At 40.5% G+C, this 8,781-nt stretch overlaps 1 long non-coding RNA gene across 1 annotated transcript in view; it reads left to right on the forward strand.

Moving 5' to 3' along the window:
• LOC111649500 (uncharacterized) overlaps positions 1-8,627 on the forward strand; it is a 9,528-nt gene extending 901 nt beyond the window's left edge. Inside the window, exon 3 of the long non-coding RNA XR_002760301.2 lies at positions 577-8,627. This is a non-coding gene — a long non-coding RNA (uncharacterized LOC111649500). The remainder of the gene's footprint in view (positions 1-576) is intronic.
• Positions 8,628-8,781: the final 154 nt, after the last annotated feature.

Genomic DNA, 8,781 nt, shown 5'->3' on the forward strand with positions numbered 1-8,781 from the left:
CACACACAGACACACACACACAGACACACACACACACACAGACACACACACACAGACACACACACACAGACACAGACACACACACACACACAGACACACACAGACACACACACACAGACACACAGAGGCACACACACACACACACACACACACACACACACACACACACACACACACACACACACACACACCCTCCCTGCTCTCAGTACAGTTGAGGCCTCAGGGCGAACATTTGAACATCATCACATTATGTAATGGTTTTACCTGTTCGTGTGTCGACACGTTGCTGCTGCTGCTGCTGCTGCGTGACCTTTGACCTCACTCTCCACACGTTTTACAGGTTTCCTGTTTCTATGGAAACAGTTGAGTTCTTGAGGTTTTAAGTTTTCCACTTCAGTCTCTGTTGCTCTGCTTCATCTGAACGTTGAGACTCTGTCATTGTAGTCGACTGTTGATCTTTGTCTCCATCTGCTGGCGACTCTGTGACACTGCACCTCTGTTGCTCTGATTAGTAGCTAGAAAAATGGATTTAATATCTCTAACATCAATGTTCATTTTCTTCTTTTTATCCGGTAGCCATGGATACGGAGACGTCCCCCTCCCACCTGCAGACGAAGGCCTACGTCCGCCAGTTACAGGTGATCGACAACCAGAACCTGCTGTTCGACATGTCCTGCAAACTGGAGCCCAAAGACACATAAAGAGACGGATGGAGGGAGAGACAGAGGGACGGGATGGAGAGGAAGACGTTTGTGTCCAGAAACAACCAAGCGAAGAAGCAAAGGAGGTTCAGGTAGAAAGAGAGAGGAGGGAAACATGAGTCTCATACTGGACCTGGAAATCCAAAACCTCCTCTTCATCCTCGTCTACCTCCATCAAAAAAACAAATAACAACAAAGGAAACACTTCTCCTCGCTCTGTTTATTTTTCACTTCCTTTCATTTTCTCTCTGTCCTCCTGTCTCAGCCCTTCCTCCTCCTCGTCTTCCTCCCTCATCCCTCCTTCAGGAGGTCCAGTCCACAGCGCTGACACTAAAACACATGTGGAGGAGGTTCGTCAGACTCGACCAAAACCTCATCATGTGGAAACACACGGACATTTTTCACTCCGAGTTTGTGGTTAAACCTTCAGCAGCAGATCGCGTTCAGGAACCTCCCACCATGAAAGAGCAAAGACGTTACTCAGCAGCTTTAAACGTGTTTGAGAACCTTTGTCCATAGCAGGTCTGAGACACATCGCTGCTCCGGAGTCCGACCTCTGACCTCTGACCTTGTTCATTTCCCCGAGGGCTCAGACACGACAAAGCTGAATCAGGAAGTCACTGAAGAAGAAGAAGCGAATACTCGTGATGCTGTCGGACGTTTAAGAACGCTGGACTCTTCTGTTTTCGTCACGTTCTGTACTTTCCCGCCTCCTTGTCCCTCCTCCTGTGGCGGCTGACCAATCAGACTAGAGACAATCTGACCACCTGAGTGACACCTGTTGACCTTTGAACCCCAAACATAACAGCCCCCGCCCCCTGTGATTTATACAGCCATCTGAAACAGTACCGTATTGGTCCAAAGATAAGATAACATTCTTCATTATCGGTTTAGAGCTGCAACGACTAATCGATTAATTAATCGATTTATCAATTTGTTGATTAACAGAAAATTAATTGGCAACTATTTTAAAAATCAACTTCTAGTTTCAGTCAAAAGTCAGTAAAAACTTCAGTGTTTCAGCTGCTTAAATGTGAACATCTGTTGCGTGTTACGTCGTAATGGTACAATGACTATCAGAGAAGACACAGCGTTTGATGACGTTACCTCGGTCTTCAGCAAACTGTGAGATCTGCAGATTAATCAATAATAAAAATAGTCATTAGTTGTGATCCTCATGGGTCGTTCGAAGCCTTCAGGTTTCTTCTAGTCCATCTACAGAGTCTTTCAGATTCAGTGTGGGAGGAGTTCCCGACGGCTCATGAAATCAGCTCTGTATCACAGACAACTGGACACCACAATCAAAGATGGCCGCCCGTTCATTCCTATGAAAGAGGCGGTTGGCCTCCACATTCTTTGGGTTCACAGAGCAGAACCAAACATCGACCGTCGTGGCGGGAAGCTCCAACGGACGAGAAGATGAGATGATCCGACAGTCTGACATCATCAGAGAGCGACGATGACACTGATCCACAAGCTGCACATATGTGGGACGAATATCTCCGGGAAACTTTCCCCAACAGTTTCAGTCCGACAGAAGAGTTTCAATTCTTCCTAAAGTCTTTTTCCAGAAGCAGGTGTTGGATAAAAAGGTGTCGTCTTATGTTTGGACCAATACAGTTCTTCTGCATTAAGCATCTCTATTAATCTGCGCAGAGACGAGTGAAATATAAGTCCACATCTCAACAACACATCGTACGGCCAACAGGCTGACTGGAAACCCTGGAACTGAACTGGACATATTAAAATCCCGCCGTACAAGGACGAGCAGAAACACCACGTTAAGATCTACAAACAACAGACGGAGAGAAATGTTCCGACCTGAGGACGTCGCCGACAGACGAGCGATTCTCTCAGAGACGAGTTCAAAGACAAAAATCTCTGCAGGAGATTTAGGAGTGAAACAAATCGTGACACTAAACCAGTTTCTGTGCAGCTGGAAGCGACTGCACCACGTCGCAAACGGTGGCGTCTGAATACGAGTTTACACCCGAGTCTCCGGCGCTCAGAAACCTGCGAATCTGGATTTCATGAGTATATTTTTCCATCAAATGACTGAACTCTTTTACAGAGGACCACATTATGGATCTGTACCTGAACTCACAGTTCTGGTTGTGTCCATGGTTTACATCAGTGGTAAGGGCTGTTAGGCCGACCTCTGACCTCTGACCTCTGACCTCCGATCAGTGGTTTCTATCAGCTGCCATATTTCACACAGAGCAATCAGGAACTTGTTTCTATCTGAACCCTTCATATTCCTCCAGGATTTAACCTAAACAGTGATGTTGTGTTCACTGACAGTATCTGTGACGGACTTACGGACACTTGTCACGGTGCGTTCACGGACAGTCAGGACGCTGGACGAGAGTGTGTAGATGCTGGTTTTCTACCGAACGTTTCAGTCTGAAGACATTGACGAACTCTTTAGTTTCGGGGCTTTGATGATGAACATTGTCATTAAACGTCTCTCACTGCGTTTTAATTCACAGCGTATTCACTTTAAAGGACCGCGCTGCTGTTTTCGTATGTTTTCACCCTTTCACGTCAAATCATGAACGCAGCGCTGAGAACGAATTCATTTCTAGAGAACTCAACTTGCATAATCTGTAAACCTACAGCCGGACAAATCATAATCACTTCTTTTCTCATGAACCCAAAATATTCAGGAGAGATATAAAAAAAAATATTTAAAAAAAAAGTCCTTACGTTGAGAGAAATAAGTCAGGTTTTAGTATTTCAAAATAAAGCTGTAATGTTATGAAGAAGCAGCCATAGTAGTTGAAGAAAAAGAGTTTTCATTTTACTAAAAAAGTTGTAAGTAAATAAAAAGCTGCAGCTTTATTTGAAAAATCTTGATATTTCAAGGAAAAGGAAAAAGTTCACTTTAATAATTGGTCTTAGTATCTGAAACTGGGAGAGAGGATCACCCTTGTAAAAATTTGCCAGCTCGCCCTAAACCAGTGGTTCCCAACCTGTGGGAGGGGGCCCACTGGTGGGCCGCGAAGGTATAGCAAGCCGGTCGATCATTTACGAAATGGTGCGATTTTGGTCAAAAAAAGAAACATTTTAAAAACTCTTCTCGTTGTTTTTTCGTTTTTTTCATATTAATTCTTATCACTGTGATAATATAATTACAGGAACTTTTATGTTGTCGCCAGCCGGACGTCTTTGTATGTACAGCTGGTTAGCAACAGGAAGAATTAAAAGGAAAGACACAAGAAGAGACAGATGGTGAATCTTCCTCTGTTTTCAGTTCATTCCTGAACGTTCGATTGTCACCATTAAAATAAAAAGTTCTCAGAGACAATATTTGTCCTGACGAGGTTCGATGTGAGGCGCCAACATTTTTGAGATTTTCAAGTGGAACATGAGTTAGAAAAGGTTGGGAACCACTGGTCTAAACCTGAGAAGTTGTTGGAGCAGATAAAAACGTAACATCCAGAAAAACAAAAACATGATCACATTTGTAGAGAAATGAAGTTGAAGTTACTGGTGAAGTTTCGTCTTCATTGACGAACTGCAGCGTTTCTTTGAGCGGCAACTGTCCGTCAGTGAATCGCTCCATAAACCTTGAAGGTAAATCATTTAAAAAATAATCATGTGTTAATGTTGGAAAACAAACATCAGCTAATGGACACTTTTTATCATCAACCCGCACTGACACTTTCTTGTGCTCTCGTAGTTTTCAGTAGATTCATGATTCAGTCGGTTTGTGCAAGTTGAGTCTTGAAATGTATGAAAACTGTTTGTCTGGAAGACGTAAAAACGTGAGGTTTTGTTGGAGAAAATGGGTGAAAACATGCAAAAACAACAGCAGCTGAAAGCGATCATGAGCTGATCGAACTGATAATCACGTGACAGCCAATCAGCTGTTTACAGGACGACATCAGACCAGAGAGACAAACACAAACATCGACAGGAAAACTTAATTTTCTCGATTGGGGATCGAACCGTCGTCACATCTGAACAACCAATCCTCTTCGAAGGACGGACCCGATCGGCCCCCCGCAGAGCCGCCCTGCCGTTGGTCAGTTCGACGTTATGGCGGGCGGAGGTCCGAGGCAATAACAGAGCGACAGGAAGTGAAGCTGGTTTGTCGACTTCTCGCATCAATGAAGCACTTTTGCCGAACCTCAGGGCTCAGAGACACAGAGAGGTTTTATTTACTCTTTATTCTCGGTTTTCAGTAGAGTTCAGTTCAGTTGAGTCCAGTTGTGTTGCAATCGATTGATTCTGTGTTTGTACAGCTGATCTCACTTCAGTCATATTTACTATAATAATAGAAATTTATAGAGTTGTTGTTTTTATGCTGTGATCTCCACCAGGCCTGAGTCCAGGTTTTTCCACACTGAGACTTGATTTGAGTTTTTGAGCAACAGATCAAAAAAAATAAAAGAAGAGAAACTCCATCTGAAGTTGAATTAAGAGTTTCCTTATCACACCTGGGACAGAGACCTGCTTCATGAAGAACACAAGTGATGAGAAGGTGCGAGGCAACTTAAAAAGTCATGATCCTCCATCAGTGCAACAATCTGATGAGGTCCAGGGCCAGAGTTTGGTTTGTGTCTCTCAGGTCCCGGGTGTGCAGGAAAATTAAACTGTACAAAGGAAAAAGTTGAGTTTAGTGTTTTATTTCTTATGAATTCAGCTTTTAACTTAGAAAATAAGTAGTTATGCATTTACAGACTTAAGAAAGAAAATAAGATTTTAGGGCTCAGCTGAAGACAAAATGATGGAGGTTTCTTCTTTTTTTTTTGCAGAGCACTGAAGAGTTTCACTACAAGATTTTGTGTAAAAAAAAAAAAAAACCTGCTGTGAATCTCTTCATGAAAATTCATGAATATTTCTTCCTGCTGACAAATCCATAATAGTTTGAGAAAATTTAAATTAAGTTGAAATTTAGAGGAAAAAGTCAGATTTTTTTTTTTTTGAGAAAATAAATAATTAAATTAATAGCATTAATTACATTAACAATCCCTTTCTTCAAAGAGCCCCTTCATTATATCGAACCCTCATTTAACAATTTATAATATTTACATGAGTCAGATTAATATTCACAGTCGGACTGAAACTCTTCAGTGCTTCAGGATCAGGTTTGTAAAATTTATCTGAAAAGGTGTAAATGGTTTGAAAAACTGTTCTGTGCTCAGCTCTGGTGAGACTTTATCATTCTGCATCTGTACCATAACATCCTGTTCGTAAAAGCTCAGTGAGGCTGATCCCGTCCAGAAACAACACCTCTCACACAGGCCACCTTTCAGCAGGTCCAGGTCCAGGTTCTGGTCCTGGTCTAGGTCCAGGTTCTGGTCCTGGTCTAGGTCCAGGTCCAGGTTCAGGTCCTGGTCCAGGTCCAGTTCCAAGTCCAGGTCCAGGTTCAGGTCCTGGTCTAGGTCTGACAACTTAAAATTAAAGGTGGTTTAAATATTTATATTATATTTCACAGCCTAGCTTTTAATTCGATAAAACTGGGGCTTTATAGATGCAGTGTAAACAGAATTGAAAGGAAACAAAACAATTGTTTCATTGAGTGTAGTCTGTTTCACCTGTGACCACACCCACCAGTGATGTCACGGTGTACTGACCACACCCAGAGTACAAGTCAAAGTGAAAACCGAGATTTTCACCTGGAGTTTGAAGCTTTTTTTGAAGTGCTTCAGTCATTTTACAGAAATGGTGTCGGCTGTGAAGGAGCAGTCCGACATTCGTCCCTCAGTTTAATTTGAAATAAAACCTCAGGACAGAAGCAGAATAAAAATCAACATGATGTGTGAACTGAAGCTGTTTGATTCTGGACGGGACACAACCATAAAAACTTCACTTTGACAAAACTTTATATCGAATACAGAGTCTTAAAACCGTCTTGTTCTCAAAACTGATAAAAGAAATCGAGTTTGAATTTCCAGGAACATGAGTTTCGAGAACTACTCTAAACACAAAAATGAATTCGTTCAAGTTCAAACTTCAGACAACACCAGTTCGAGTCTGACCTCTCGAAAACACAAGTTCATAAACCTTAACTCACAAGTTTAAGTTTGTCCTTCCAAGATCTCCAGGTCTTGGTTTGAACTCCAGCTAGAACTCCCATTAACACCAGTTTGAAGTCCTAAGAACTCCAGCTCAAATGCCATTAGTTTAAATCCCAAAACCAGCGGCTCTAGAGAGGCCAGTTTCTCTTAGTCGTTGAGCCGTTAGAAGAATAATGTGAACTCAAAGTGAGTTTTCAGGACTCTGTGTTTGATATCAAAGGTCCTGTCGAGGAGACGTTTGCGGCGGTTTGGTCGGGTACAAAGTGTGAAACCCAGTGAAGATGACATCATCACTAGTCTGGCTCTCTCAGGACCACTTCCTGGGTGTTGGGTGTTTCATTATGGATCCCACCGAAGCCCTGAACCCGAACTGTCTCTAATCTTAACCCAAACAAAACCATCCTCATCAAACCTAATCTAAACTGACCAAACCGTCTGGCTTTTCGGGCCAATCACAGCCCTGTAATTCTGCTGGGATCCATAATTTCGGGAGGCGGCGGCGGCTCGTCCGCCGTGTCGCCTGTATGAAAACACTGAAAAAATAAATATGTGTATATATTGCATCCTGTAAATAGGCAAATACTAACGAAGACTCTATTTTATGTATGAGCTGAGAGAGAGAGTGACGCTAACTCAAGGACAAATATTTGATTTGGTGTTTTTTATTTGCAGAAGTGAGAGAACGTGTACAGTGGTGGCAGGAAGAGAAAGAGATGATGATGAATTTATCACTTTATGAATTGTACAGTTAAATTTCTTCAGTTGGATTGTTCTGTTGTTTTCTATCTAAAGCTTGGGGTTGTTTGTTTGTTTTTTTTGTACAGAAGTGGTTGTTTACATCGATACAAGTCCTTATTTCTGTGAACGTCAGACAGACAACGTGATTGGAGCAGAGGTCTGGCAGGGGGCGGGGCCGGGAGGGTTGGTGTCATGTTACAAAATATTCCTGACAAACAACAAAAATAATAATTAGAGGATTAGTGCAGTGTATCGTAACGAAAGATGGAGAATCAAAGCAAAGTGGAAAAATAAATATCTTCAGGACAAATTTTAACATTTTGAGAAAAAGATCATAATAAATCAGAAAAAAGTCTTAATTTTTCAAAACTAAAGTTCTAATTTTTTGAGAAACAAGTCGTAATAATATAAAGTTTTCTTTTCCTTTCATTAGCACAATTTTATTAAAATATAGTTGTAAATGTCAATATTTTAAGATTAATGTCCTAATTTAGAGAAAAAGTCACATTATGAGCTTTATGAGATAAATTTGTAATTTTACAAACGTCATTATGTTATTTGAAGAGAATTTGTAAATTCATGAGACAAAGTCCCAATATGTATTATTTACCTGAAAATATTGGATTTTAAGCAGAAAAGATTAATTTTATTGGAATAAGTCGTACTAGAAAAGAAAGAAATAAAAGTTGGAATTTTATGAGGAAAATCATGATATTTAAAGTTAAAGTTGTTATTTTGCAAGAAATTAAATGATAATTACAATAAATAAATAACATTCTCTTCTGTCTGTTCTTGAAAATGATTTTCCTCATACAATTACAACTTTTCTGTTTGTCTAACTCTTGTAAAAGTAAAACTTCATTTTTAAATCTGTATTATGAATTATAATACGACTTTTTTCTTCAAATTTTATGTTTTTTTCTCAAAATTATCACTTTCATCATCATTTGTTATTGAAATCACAGATTTCTCTTTTCTGTAACGAGGCTCTGACTCTGGCTGGTAGAGATTATAGACATGTTTTATTTAAAGTTAAGTTGCCAATGAGACATTCAGGTGTTTCCAGATTTGCAGTTTTTCTGAAAAGTGAACGAGAGAAAAAGTACGAACCAGTTTATCTAAAAAATGTAAAAAGTAAATACAGAACAGATTTTTAAGTTCAGCGACTTAAAGAGTTGATGTTGATGGAAATCGAATTATTGGAAAGTTATTGATTATTCTGAATCTAATTGAAGTTGAAGTGTTCATTCAGGTGAAGTTTGTAAAGTGACTTGAAGTCCAGCTGAAGTGATTGAAAGGTCTGGGTGTGAGTGTGG

The sequence above is a fragment of the Seriola lalandi genome, unplaced genomic scaffold, assembly GCF_002814215.2.
Source record: "Seriola lalandi dorsalis isolate HSWRI2012SDOR001 ecotype SW California unplaced genomic scaffold, Sedor1 jcf7180002051107, whole genome shotgun sequence".
NCBI lineage: Eukaryota > Metazoa > Chordata > Actinopteri > Carangiformes > Carangidae > Seriola > Seriola lalandi.